The 15,427-nt window shown below is 29.4% G+C and overlaps 1 protein-coding gene across 3 annotated transcripts in view; it reads left to right on the forward strand.

Moving 5' to 3' along the window:
* The window catches only part of LOC148234885 (E3 ubiquitin-protein ligase mib1-like), a 660,035-nt gene that overhangs the window by 241,527 nt on the left and 403,081 nt on the right, over nt 1-15,427 (forward strand). The window contains exon 12 of one of the 3 annotated variants that reach the window (XR_015809584.1): nt 467-2,568. The exons of the other annotated variants lie outside the window; for them this stretch is intronic. The gene's annotated coding sequence lies outside the window, so the exon portion shown is untranslated. Of the gene's footprint in view, nt 1-466; nt 2,569-15,427 lie in introns of those variants that run through there. 3 annotated transcript variants of the gene reach the window in all.

Consider the following 15,427-nt stretch of genomic DNA (forward strand, 5'->3'; position numbering starts at 1 on the left):
AATTATTTTTCCATTAATCCGTACGTTGTTGGTTTTTTTACACTATTCTCTGTAAGGCTTAAAAAAGTTATTATTCTTATCGTTGCGCCAATGATAATTTTTAAATTTATTCAATGGATTCTAATGATTTAATAGAGTCGTCGAGCCATTCAACAATCTGCGAATAATTTCTTTCTAAATTTTATATCTTTTTGCCTTTGAAGAATAGCTAAAGACTTTATTATTTTTTTGACTTGTGAAAGATTTTGAATTTTGAAAATATTTAATTAATGACATCAATGTTTGATTTCTTCGATTATATAATATATTTTTAATTGTCCGTTGAAATTTCCAACTTAGCTCAGATTTATGTTGTTAAATAAATATATATTTTCTTTTAAAATAAAAAAAATAAATATTGTGAGCGAAATGGTTTTGAGCCACACAGTTCACGCACACAATAACAAACCGGAATCCTTGTCCCGAGCGTACTCTACGTGAGTTTCTAAAAAAAAAATCGGCAACTATGCTCACTGAAAATATTTTTTGTAAAGTGTTAGATGTTTGTATATATATTCGTGTTGAAAATGGTAAAAAAAAATTAACTGGAAATTATTATAGTCCTGAATGTAGGAGACCAGATAATGATGTTCTTGCTGCATAAATGAAAGCAAATCCTACTTAAACCATTCAGAAGGTGACCGCGAAAAGAAACTATTACGATTCAAGAATGCATAGACACATTAAGAAGATTAGAAAGGCTTGAAGACAAGATGTATGGGTCTTACATGAATTGAGCGAAAAAATCAATTCGGCGCTTAACCACAAATTACCAAAGCTTCTAGATCTTGAAGCTACGACAACAATCTTCGTAAAAGACAGTCCTTATGTGAAGTTCAGGTAAACATACTTTAAAGTCCGAGCTCACTGTAAAAAAAAATATTATGTGTGTATGATGGATTTGCAAAGAGATTGTCAACAAGCTTATATTCTAATCAGCTGGATTGTTTGAACGAAGAAGAACAGAAAGGCCTGAACTTGTCAACATAAGTTGAATAGTTCTATGTGGCGAAATTGGCTTTTGATAAAATCAAGGAACTTGGCTGAATATTTTTATCATATCCACCTTATTCTCTAGACCTTGCTCTTTCCGTATATTATTTACTTTGATCGGTCCCACTTTCAAGACAGAAAAAATCAAAATGCAGACGATGCGTAAAGAGGGATATTAGAATAGTTTGAATCAAAGCCTCCAAAATGTTATACTAATGTAATTAAATAATTACTGAGAGGTGTGAAAAGGTTATATCTTAAGAAAAAAATTAAATTTTAGAATCAATGAAAAATGTTTTTTTTACATTAAAAATGCCATTCATTTTGCCATACCTAATATGTAGAACATATAATTGTTATAATAAAGCTAATTTTTCTGGTTTTAAAGTGCTTTTAGTATACAAAGATACGATATTTGCCTAAAAACAATTTATTTATGATCAAAAGGGAAAGAATCTTAATTGTGACACTTATAATGTGTTAAAATTGTGCTGTAAAATACCATGAGTTGTCCAATATTTCAACACTATTATGTTGTTTAAAACAATATCCTTAAATTAAAAACATTTTTTTTAGAGTCATGATGATTTTTTTTAATTTGTACAATTTCTTGTACAAATTAAAAAAAATATCTTTGTTGCTATAATTGATTGATCGACTATGAATATATAATTTGAGTTATTTTACGAGTTCGCTTATATTTCCCCTTATATTTCTGTTTCTAATTAGTCACAACCGTACACGTGCAAGCCCCTTTGTATGTTTTCATACAATCATCGCACGAGAATGGCAATTTCAAATTTCTCTCAATCAACAAAGCACAAAATTGAATTGAGCCAACGAGCGAAACGTACGTGTGAGTGGAATCTCGGTCCTTCCACGTCCCAAACTCGACCAAACGATTGTCCATAATTGCCGTGTTATTTCGACGTGAGATTGCTTTTGCATAGTCGTCGTTTCGCGTTTTTGCGGAAAATTGGGCAATTGTGAAAATTCACAAAGTCGTAAGCGAGCGCCGATGCTAATGAAAGGGCGCGCCATTCGACTTAATCGATTGCGCACACGAAATCACGTGTTTCTGGTAAAGTTGCATCGTACTTGATTGGTTTATAAATATGTCTTTGTATACTGATATGCTGGGTATTCAAATGACTTATTATCCAAGATATTTTGCTACATTGGTTACCCGATGTTTCAATACCAAACCACTACTTTTGTCGTACAGTAATGCTACCTTTTGGGAATTTTGTTTTGAGATTTTTAGGCAATATAAAAAAAATGTTTCATTAAATATTTTACAATAATCAATTTAGCAGATACAATGGACTCGAAGAAGACAACGGAACTAACATTAAAAAATGTACCAAAGATGGACTTAAACCACTACCGATCTTTGTAGCGGGGGTCAATGATTTTAAACAATCAAGACAACCATCAATAGAGAGGTTAAAATTCAACTAAAAACTGGCGATAAATACAGTACAACCATTAATGCCCTAAAGTAAAGAAAGATAGAATTCATTCATACAAAAAAAACAGGAGAGAAACTATAGAGTAGTATTGAAAAATCTACATTCATCGTCATACCAGGAATCCTTACAGGAAGAAATAAAAAATATTATAAATAATAGTCATTATCTGCATCTTGTATAATTCAGTTTTTTCTAAGATCGGGTTAAATTCTTGGACTTCGGTTGGACCAGGGTTGACGTCAATTGAATCTTCTCAGTGCTTCTTCACTTGGTGCGAGAAGGGCCGAACGAAAAGTCAGAAGCAAAGTAGTAGGATAGTCAATAATAACAAAATGTTATTCATCAATAAATTGGAAATTCCAGAAGATATGCGCATACGATTGGGGACAAAAACCAGCAGATAATTTGTATTTATGATACAAATCAACGGCAGTCTCTGGTGCGAAGCGTCCCATAAGGCATAAACAATTCGATTCGAGCGCGCGTGGTATTTTCTGATTTAGTCGGGGGATGTGTGTGTATGTAAAACGGTGGACAGGGGTTATAAATCTGCGCCGGGATGGCGCATCCGCCCAGTAATGGAAGACGGGCCGCAGCCCGGCGCATAAATCATTGACGAGTCCAGCGGAACAACTCGGCGAAAATTGAACAGAACGGATGCTGGGCACGGCCATCTGGACCTTTTCGGCGAAGTGGGATTTAACACCAGCACATCGGCGCCATAATTGGCGTCGGAACAACACTGTTTTGGGAGTGATTAATACTTGCGAGTGGTATACACGAATATAAATTATTGATCAGCTAATCGTATTTTTTTGATATGGCTCTTTAAAACAATTAGAAACTGTAACATATATCAGTGTTAAGTTGTATCTTGAGAAAAAATATTAATGCCATTACTAGGACAGTCACTCAGAGCAATTTTTTAATACTGATATTTATTTTAACATGTTTTGTAAAGCATCATTTTTGATTTTTAGATATGGATTATTCGTGCTGTGACTTTGGGTCGTAAAATCTCTCCTGACCACTTAGATGTGACCAAAGTAAATCTCATAATTTAAGTTGAAAAGAAGGAATATATAGACTCGAGTTGTGTAGTATCTGTGTCGATTTACCGCGAACTATCTGAAATGTAGTGTAGTTTCAAGTTATAAGTAAATTTTATATTTTTACCTTTTTTATTTTTTCTGGATGATTTTCATTTCTCGAAAAATGAGAATTCTCGACTTCACTTCTCAAATTTCTCGAGAATTTTCGAGAGCTTTTGATGATTAAAAAAATGTATGTAGTACAATTAAGTATTGCAGATACATTATTACATATTATTATTTTTAAAATAACCCTTTAAAAAACACATGCCATCTAAAGTAGAATGAAACATCCTTGTTCTCTTTTTGTTAAAAAAATTTCGGCCATGGAAAAGTTTCTCTCGTTTTGGGTTGATGTTGCTTTAATCGAGGCTTCAAATAGGCACTGTAAACTATTTAGTATATTGCCTGTCAATTCAAATATTTTAAATTCTTTCTCCATTAATCTGTAAGATGGTTTTCTTATATTACTCTCTGTAATGCTAAAATATTTTTTTTTCTCTAATTGTTGCGCCAATGACAATTTTTCAATTTTTTAATGGATTTTAGTGATTTAATGAGGGTCCTTAAAATTTGCTGAGCCATTAAATAATCTGCAAATATTCCTCCCCCCACCTATTTTATATATTTTTGCTTTGGAAAAATCCCTAAATAAATCGTTATTTTTTTAATTGGTGAAAGATTCTGGATTTTGCAAATATTTTATTAATTACATCAATGTCTGATTTCTTCGATTATACATTTTTTTAAATTGCATATTAAAATTTCGAGCTTAGCTCAAAATTGATATTTTTCAATTAGTTTAACAACAATTTTAAGGCCCCTTTAGCTGTTAATAACAATCGTGAGACAAATAGCAATAACAGCTGTTGCTACTTTACAAAAAAAATAAAAATAAAATCTTTTTGGATTATCGAAAAAAAATATCTCTAAATCGTTTTGCGTAATTTCTTATTACTGGACCGGGTTCTTACACCACCAAAGCAAAGATATCACCGCCGGCCGGTAAAGTAAAAAATTGTTGGTCTGGTATGAACGCCTTCGGAAATGTTTCTTGTCTGAGTGTCTTATATTATTACTTTAAATAAAAAATAAAACGAGTTCGAGTGTTAACAATTTGTAAGCAATTTTTTGTCATTGCCAGACCCATGAAAGCCCATTAAGCATGAAACCGTCTTTACTTATGCAGCGCTATAAAAATGGCAGTGGTTGTAAACTTTTTTTAAATATTCGTACAAATTTAATGTTATATAATAAAAAACGCTTTATAAAATTTCTCGAGAAATGATAATTCTCGATTTAATATGCTTGAATGAACAGTTTATCCTTTAATTTGTGACCTGATATATGTATTTCACTTAATATTATTTCTGTAAAACCATAGATTTTTTTCAAAAAGACCGATTTCTTTTAAATTTTGCTTTTAACCGCATGCAAACATTTAATATTTGTATTAAAGTTTTTTTAGTCATTATTAAAAAAATAAAAGTGTTATATATTTAGCAAGCGCATACGGTGAGCTACAATTCTTTTCGTTCGCTTGCGTGTTAAGTGACGAGAGTGAGTGAGAGATAAAGGCGTGCGTTACATGCGTTCCGCACGCCTTCTCACTTCCTCTCACTCACTCTCGCTACTTAACACGCAAGCGAGCAAAAGAAAATATATTTCACCATACGCGCCTCATATCTAGTTAGTTATTTTTTATTTTCACCTAGCGATGTGCTCAAATAATGCACGTGTGTAGATTATTAACACTTTTGACTTTCATTTTCTTGCTATTTTTTGTGACATTTTCTACAGCCTAGTGCATCAATCAATGATGATTATTATGTGACGATTCTACAAATATGTATATTATATGATCAGTATGATTTTAAGATAGCTAGTTTATATCTAGTAGCAATTCATTTATATCCATATTATATCTAACATTTAGATAACATTATTAGCAAGAATTATACGTTTTTTTATAAACTTACTTACTTTCTGAAAACAATACATTTCTACTAAATTTATATTTATCCTTAGTAAGCGAGACGTATGTGTATTTAACCAAACAGTTGACTTTGTTTGTGGTAAAAGTTAAAATAATCATTTATATCGTCCGTTTTTACAATATTTTACAAAGAAACTAGATTAACATGTTGAAAATATCACAATTGAATGATATTTAGCCATTATTGAGTTCGTTGCATTAAATAATTTTGTATTAAAATACTTTTATAACGCTACTTTATTACACAGTGTTCAATATATAAGTCGGTGACTAAGATATAGGTTGAAATCCAATAAGACTGTAAATTTTGTCTTAGAGGTTAGAATTAGTGATTAATATATTAAAATTTCAATTCCTCTCGATTATCACATATTAAGTTTTTTTAGAGTTTCTTTATCTTACAGATGAATATTTAAAATAAATTCTAAATACATTTTCGTGCCTAGTGTTATTGCTTGTAAGCTATAATAATATTTCGTAACTAACTAGATGTCACTGATTTACAGTCTGGTGTATTTATTGATTGCGTTTACCTAATTGTAACGATTTCTATTGATTGATATAAATAGAATCCTTAACTGTAGTATGTTTACTTTTAAAATATAAAGTGACAAGATTATGAAAATATCAAAGGAGGACACTAAAAATAAAAAGGTCATCTATAAAATTTTTTTGAGGAGAATAAATTGCTGTGGACGCTAAAAAAGGTCATTACGGAAATTTTGTCCGAGGAGGACTGCTGCGAGAGCTAACAAATATGTCATCATTTCAGAGATTTTTGTTCGGAATTAAATTTTTTGAGGACAATCCTCCTTAAAGGGCGCCTGGTCATCTTACATTAATAGTGTGAACTCGTATATCTTAATTAAAAATTATTATCTTGTGATTGGTTATTCAATGGAATAGGATCATTGACGTAGATAGAGACAGGTAGACTTTATTTATGCCGTCTGATTCTTGAAATTGATGAGAGTATACTATTCAAAATGTTGTTTTCATATATTATTATAGATACTGATCCAAATCGAATACGACTGAGTGATTCCAATCGATATGATTAAATACAAATATTCGATACATATAATATTTTACACATACACATGCGAGTGGTTCACGGATATTATTGTTGGTTCACCGCTCACGCCATTTGGGACACACCTGTACAGGTGCAATGAGCTGCGAGATAATCCCGCGGGATGTGAACCGACGTCGAAAGTTAAAAAGCTGCGACGCCAGCCACCCCACGTACAACAAACGTATTTAAAGTAGATTATTTGAATGGAGTGTAGTAAAAAAATACTCGTACAATGTGCTTTAATTTTTTTATATAAATAAAATAAAGCTTCCATTGGTTTAATCAAAATGAAAAATAAACCAGCATATTATAGTATACTAATAAATGTTTTCATTTAATCAGTGGATATACTTATGACACATAAATATATGTGTCATAAGTAGCATAAATATAATAGATTGGTTATCAGGGTTTAATGTTTAATCGCATTACCCTGTTATTTTATAAATAAAAAATTGATATTTTTAATCCGCTTAACGACGTTAAATTAAAACCGAAATAGCGTTCGACGAATGTATGTATTTTCGAATAAAAAGCCAGATAAATTGTTCTCATTATGCGATTGCAAACGTACAAACATTTGTTTTTCGTAATTGGCAGAGGATACCAATCACAGGGGTAAATATTGACCCGTAATGAAAATAACTCTTCCGCTTGTAGCGCGACGGCTGCCGGGTATACATATATTGCTTGATAATATATGCAAATATTTAATCAATCGATTATATTTTAAATGTATTAAATTTAACGAGATTCAACTTTCCATTGTACTGATAAATTAATAAATTTTTGTACAGTTTCAATTGAACTGTTAATTAATATAGACTCTACAACTATTTTTTCATTATTATCTACGCTATGAATTCTGTTAATACTCGAAAATTATAGTTAAATGCATACTTGAAAAATAATTACATTTATTGGTTCAGTGAAATATATTGTACTCTATTATTTAAAATTATTTTCAACTGCAAATTTGACGCTCAGATAATTAAATAATATTTAATAAAAATATGTTTAATGCTCAATTTGTAATACAGTATTTTTTCATTGATTTCTTACTAAAGATAAAATATATTATTTTTAGTCTTAGTCCATTGTAATTGTACTATAAATTTATAGTTTGAGTGAGATTAATCATATAATTAAAAAATAAGCATTATAATTTCTAGTTTAATTAAAACTTTACAAGACTCTTTAAATGAGATTATATAGAAGATTAAACTTTGCTTAAAAAAAATGGTAAAACTTGCTTTAACTTTATATCAACTTATTGAGATTGTGTTAGTTTTAATAATTAAATTGCTAGCCATAAAATCTATTCATAAAACTCATCGAGATTCTAAAATAGTATTGAAAAATAATGCTAGTTAAACTGCCGATCATGACTATTTTAACAGTTTCACAATATACTTTATAAATGAGTAAGTTATACCTTTAAATATGGCATGAAACTGAGAGGAGTGTTACAAAGTTGCTTTTAATTCAAAAAATGTAACTATCAAAACACAGGCTTTTCTAAAAATAAAACAAAAATATTTCATAAGCGGTGAGTGTTTTTATATATATTTATCTTAATAAACATTTCTTAGAAGTTAAAAAATAAATCAAATTGTTAATGAAATATGAAAAACGTTCTATTTTACATATTGCTTTATAGCAAAACCAATCAGTTACTACTTAAACCCAATAACATTATTTTATTGGATAAAATTATGTTCTTAAATATCACACACGCCTTATGAAAATCCGTATATATATAATTCACTCAGCTAGCCAAGCCCATAGTTATTTACATTTTTATATAAATTAGCTATTTAATTACTATGTAATACTAATATTTCAAATATTTAAGGAATATGAGATTGTAATAATGTGTACGTTTAAAATTCACATAAAAAACAGGCAAATCTTTTTTTGATCGAATATACTAGATCAGTAATTTTTAAAGATATTTTTTAACAATTGAAAATTCTGAAGCAGAGATGTATTAAAACAATTCGTTATCGTGTATTTTAACACAATTGCGTTAATTTGTCAAAGCATTTGTTCTTTAAAGGCTTGCGCTTAATTGCGGCCCCAGTTCGACTGCTTTCTCTGCTAACAATTTCGTCTACCGTTAAATTAAATCTTGTCTCGTTCGCGGTTAAACGGTCGAGGCGAAATTTTTGCATTAACTTTTTTTACAGTTAACTTCGGCAAACGTTCGAAGATTGCATTATCGCAAATCATCGAACGATAGGATGCTGCACACGTGCATGATAATCTCGTTTGCATGTTTTTGTTATTAATAAATTGGAATGCAAATGGGAAAACCCCTGCATTAGTTAATTGAAGTGGGTAATTAAAATAATTAAACAGGGCGAGCTAGCGTGCCGAATCACAATAAATAATTAAACGAAATCTGTCCGCTGTGCGGTCGCTATTATCTGATATTTATGGAATTCGATTATTAGTGTTTCAGCTCACACCTTTTGAGGTGAGTATTATTAGTTTTTTGTAAATAAAAGGAACACATATACAACCATAGAAAGTGATAAACAATCGAGGTCAACAAATAAAATTTATTTTTCTATCATCAAGTGCAATTAATGGCTCTTAATACTATGTAAATCTCACATCTCTTGAATAACAAATTAATCTCAAGAATACTTCGGCAAAAAAAATTGTACGTGATTGAACTTATGAATATTTTGTTTGTGAAAATAATAGAAAATAGAAAAGTAGTAAATATTTTACTAATACAATGGAAAAAACAAAATTAAATATATTTTTATATCAGTTTTAGTTTATTGGTTTATTTTTTATTTAAATATTATTTATTTAAAAACAAATATTTATAACTAAAAAATGTTGAAAAGGGTCATTTTTTAATGTAGTATCGTGTCCTTTGAGGTAAAGGAAGGCTATGATTATTTGTGTCATGCTTTTGGCCATTTCTCGTTTATAAGGTCCAAACGTTTTCAATTGGGTTTATATCCGGAGATTTGCCACGCCAATTCGATTCTTCAACCTTTTCTTTCATAAACACACCTCATTATAGACCTGACCTTGTGTCGAAAAATATATTTTATATTCATTTCAAAATAACTTATTTAGTTGTGGCAGACTCGATTCAATAGTCAGTCTCTGAAACATTTTTTTTCAATAATCATATGAAAAGAGTTGGCAATATTTAAGCAATATAAAGTCTAATAACATTAACCTTGCAAGGTTAGACACATTTATAGAATCACTTTTTTTATATTTTTATCTATTTATTAAAAAAAAAATACTTATATAAATAATATGTTAATCAGCTGTCGGTTTCTCATTGTCGTGAGGTACCGTAGCTAGCGTGTGTGCGAGTTCTGTATCGAGCAACATATTCAAAGATCTAATTTTGTTAATTATGATATAAATATATTTTAGTTTAGCTTTTCCTCTAAAATGACCTTTTTATATTGTATAGACATATTTAATTTATATTTTTTCAGTATGCAAGGTACAATAAAATAAAACTTTTGCTTTATTCTCTTAACGATGCTTGGCGAAAAATGAAAAAGGCGTTTGAGTTTTGTTAAAAACCAGAAATATCCCACTTAATTTGAACTGACAAGGACAACAAAAGTTAGTTAGAATTTAATCACAAAGCATAAAATATACATATATTTAACTTATGTTTATTTTTAATTTAGATAGCTCAAGCAAATTAACGTAAATTTATGAATACTCCGGTGTATTGAATTATTTTTTAATTTTTCTTATTACAAATCTGATTCATGGTTTGACAAGTCTCTCCAATGTGTGACAGTTAAACTTATGACAACTGTAAGTAAAATTTTACTTGTGTTAAAACTATACACAAAATATTAATAATATAACAAAATACATAAAAATCAATAGTTGTGAAGTTCATATTTTTATTGCTTTTTAAAAAAATTATAGTTAATAACAGTATATGTTTGTAGTAGGAGTGATAAATGTCTGCTTGTCTTTTATTTTCAATTTTAAGTTTCTCACTGTGGCGACCATTTTTAACAGCAAATTACTTCAAAAAACATGATAAAGAACTGCTTCAAAAAATGCTAAATTTTAGATGATTTTGGATTCATAAAAATAATTTATTTCTCTTGACACACGAGACACTACGTCTTCCAGATGGCAGACAACATTAGAGTGCGTTTCGTCTAATGCAGATCTAGGTGCCGTGTTGCCGAGGGTCTGCTCCCCCGGATACTGTGTCCTTAGTAATGTAATATATATTGTTATCTTATTTATTCTATAAATGCATATATATGCATATCTAATTCTTAACTTAAATAATGTTTCAGTACAAATTTTAAAAAAAATTGCGTCGCAAATTATATATGACTTAAATTCTATTTTTCCCTTTATTTCACTTATGTTATGCTATGTAGATTTTTCGTGTTTTGAGGCCAAAGAGGGGTGAATTTGCAGTCAAAATGAACGCTAAAAATGCTAGTAACAGTTTATATATTATCACATAATAATGCTGATTAGAATCAATTCTGGCGAATCGCAGATGATGATGTTTTTGGGCCAATTGCATTACTTATTACACACACGCACAATATGTATTTACGGCTTATAATAGAAACTTTCCAGATGGCCACTCCGGAAAAAAATACAATTGTACTGTGCACAGGGAAGAATGTATTAAAATATCGTCTAGCTCGCATATTTCCAGTTTTTTCACAATTATTTGGTCACAAGATCTATTTACCGTTGTTTTAAAAATTACTGTGTGTTGCATTTCTTTGTGACGTGTTTTGTTTATAGTAAATGATCGATAGAATGTCCTTTAATTTATAAAAATTTGTGTTGGTGTTTGAAACACACACAGATTTGTCTTTAATATTTTTAATCTTTAATCTGCGTAAGTGTGTTTTTTGATTTATGATAAGTTCACAACTAAAGGATTACTTTTAGTAAGATGTATCATCAGCATATAGAGAGAGCCGATATATAAGTTTTAAATGACATTTAGATTATTTAAAGTATTGTATAAGTCCTTTTTTAGAACAAAAATACCGCAACTGGTTACTTAAGATCCAAATTTAAAAAAAATACTAAAAACTGATGGTTCTTGTGTTCATCCTGAGACGAATTCACGGGAAAATGTAACGCTGTTTAGTGGGATATAGATGAAATAGTGGTATTTGAGCTTTATAATTCAAGTTTATAATCATTGAAAGTATTTTTGAATATCTAATAAATATAAGAGTACAATTAAAATGGACAGATCTGAATTAATTAGCAGGCGTCTAAGTCTTATTAGTTGTATAAATAATAAAAATCTTTCAAGAATGTGAGATACTATTAAATTATAAAATTTGGTTTAACGCATTTTTTTGTATAAAAAATGCTTTAAATTCAACACTATTGACTTTTGCTGCTAATGACATATAAGGTGAAAATTGAATCAAGTTAACGTCACCTGACTTGTGACAGGTAACGTTGAGCCGCAATCCCTTTTGTGATTGATCCGTCACTCGCACATAATGAGCTAATTCGCCGATGTCGAACGGCTGTATAGAGTCACTGAATAACAAATTAAATGAATTCATACTAGATTAAACACATAACGGTTTCCGAAGCGTTAATTAAGCTGTATTCATATATATTCAAAGGTGTCTGTCTCGCCCTTGAGGTCTCCGCGAATGAATATTCAAAGGGCGGCAAAGTAAATAAGTTCGCGAAACTTTTTAAAACGAACCAGGTGAGATACTACAGCAAGACTACGAAACTGTTCGGGATAATTAAGCTTTGTCGGATACGATTCTATGGCAATTAGCGAGAACTTTAAAGCGACTAAATATCTCACGATCGCAATTTTCTTGATATTCTTGTTACTTATTATTTATTTTTATTGTATTTGCCGCACCTCTTTATTCTATTTTTTCTTTATCCAAGATCATTTTTTAAAACTTAATACACACAGCTTGCGCACGTCAAGACGGTGGCTCAATACTCCATTGTTGAAAAATGGTTTATTGGAGTGGAACACCGTTATGAAAAATTGTTCATTATTCAAAGTCATGTACGAAATGAAAAGTTGTTAGATAAAACGAGTCAGAGAGAATGGAAAGCGAGGCATTGACAGCACACGCCATAATGGCTTAGATAATGTATGCTAATGATCCTGTGACGTCACGGGAATCGGTCCACGGGTGGGCGTCGGCACCTAACGAGTGGGAGTGCATTTCAATGCGAAAAGCTTTATGGTAAAATGTGCGGGTATCCCGGGCCTGGCCGGGATATATACGGGACTTGGAAATGGCCAACGCCGAGGATAATGGACAGTACCTATACACTGCTAGTATAGGGATCTAAATTGAAACCAAAGGTCGGTTAGGCGATCGACACTTACGAAAACCTAATAATTTAGTTGCTGTTTATGTTTTGATAATATCAATAATCAGTTTAGTATTTTTTAATCAAACTTTTAATGCTAATATATAAAAAAATTAACACTAAAGACAACAATCGCAAATCAAAAATAGTATTTTTTGAGATTCACAACTAATAATTAATAATATATTTATATATAGTATCTATTAATATTTAGCAGTTCCTAGACTTTTCTGTCTCTTGCCTAATATATTTATGTTAAACTTTAAACTCATATAAAATACTTTATATATTTTATAGTTTGTAACACTCTCTATTGTTAGCCATTTTACGCCGTCATTCTAAGTAGGAGTTTCATTTGTTAGTAATGCTTCAACTGCTGTGTTATAGTGTCACTCCATATTGCATGTTTTAGTCCTAAAAGTACTCAATGTGGCATTTCTCATGCTTTATAAATGGACATATAAATGACGAGATTAAATATTATAACTGTAAACAGCTTAGTTTTCATGAATGATTTTTAACAACGGAAAAGCACCAGTCAACTATTTTGTATCAACAATTTACTGTCAACTGACAACTGAGAATTTCTCCCTAATAGTCTAGTGTTTGTATTAGCTCATACATTTTAGGCCATATATTTTAAATGCTTCTGTTGTTATAATAATAAGCATTAAATCTCGATTATATTACCGTATCATTAGCACATTATTCTTATCATGAAAGAAACTTGGTCTATATTCAGCAATGTTTCATTAAAAATAATAGTCATAGGTGATGAACAACAATGCTAATTCGCAAAAATTCAAAGATAATTATCGTTCACTTCTATGAATTAAATACGTTTATCATTTTTATGTTGGATTGTGTCAAAAGCTTTTTCAAAAGTCAATGAAACATGTGACTTAAATTTTAAGACCCTGTTGAATTAAAATTTGTAACAATGTTCTCCTCTTCCAAAAACTTTTTTTAAGTCAAACTTAATTTCAATTTAGTGTCATATGTTGTCATGAATTTTATGGAAGAATATCGTTAATAAATTAAATATATATACTGTTCAGAAATCACAGTCAGTAGGCAGCATTTACCAAAAGCAATTAATTAGTCTGCTTTCGCATAAAAATCTTTTATAAACTTCATTTTATTGTTAAACCGATAGTTACCACTATTGGAAATCTTTATAAAATAATGCAGAGTACTGATTTATATGACAATTTATTTTAATTAATCAATGTGTTCTTATAAAAAATATTTAAAATATATTTATTGTTTTATAGTTTGCTATTAAAACTTGAAATAATAAATGTACTTATATGGAGTTTTAAAATACATATTTACGAATTGTTTTAGTTCTTAGGGTGGTTTTACCAATATTGTTAATAATGCAGTATATTTTTTTTCGAATCAAGTATTTTCAATATGCGCATACTTTTAACCTAAAACTCTTTCATAAATAAATAATAACAAATAAAGTGATTCTTTTAACTGATAAATTTAATCATATAACATGATGATTAAAACAATATTTATATTTTTTATAAAATAAATCAAAATAAAAAATAGATAGCGTTGTTTAATGTGTGAAGTAAATTTAATAGGGTGTTACCCAAATATTACTTTTTTACTTAGAAATATATAGTACTCCACTGACTGATTTCTGAATCGAGTATTGATAAGTTTATGTTAACAAATTTTTTTTATTAAAATAATCATATGGACAATTTAAAAGGCAGTAATAATAACTTATGTACATTTTTTAAGATATAAAATGAAAACTAGGAGTAGTCTAGAAAAGTCATGTTTCAGAAAATATTATTGGTACAAAATAATTTATGTTAAAAAAGAAGAAGAACAAATAATTAATTATTTATTGGAACTACTTTCTTTCAATTGAAAAGAGTATTTTAATTATTTCTTTAGAATTCAAACAGTTTCAGTTAATTATGATTGATATTTGCAACAAATAATTAATTAATTATTTGTTGCAAATATATTTCATTTGATAGAAAGTAGTTTTAAGATATTATAATGATTTGTTTTACAACTTATTATAATATTGTGGAACTACTTAGTACTATTGTAGTAATAAAAAATCTTATCTGTATAAATACACAAAATCCTTTTCTATTATTTTATCTGGACAAGATGTGACTATTTTAATATTATGCATATTTTGTATTGCTTGCCCTTAAAATGTAATAATTTTGTGTTGTGACAGTCTTCCTTGAGACCGACGATATATGTAAATATCATTCTTATGTGTTTAGGCACGCTGCTTCTTAAACTTTACATATGTTGACAGTTAATTCGATATGCTATTAAATTATTTTAACATATGGATTATTGACAATTTAGTTAGCTTTTTGGTTGTTTTTCAAGGCGTTCGATATAATTATTCGATATTATA

Source organism: Plectrocnemia conspersa, unplaced genomic scaffold (assembly GCF_051122295.1).
Source record: "Plectrocnemia conspersa isolate PC_06_02 unplaced genomic scaffold, ASM5112229v1 ptg000005l, whole genome shotgun sequence".
Taxonomy (NCBI): Eukaryota; Metazoa; Arthropoda; class Insecta; order Trichoptera; family Polycentropodidae; genus Plectrocnemia; species Plectrocnemia conspersa.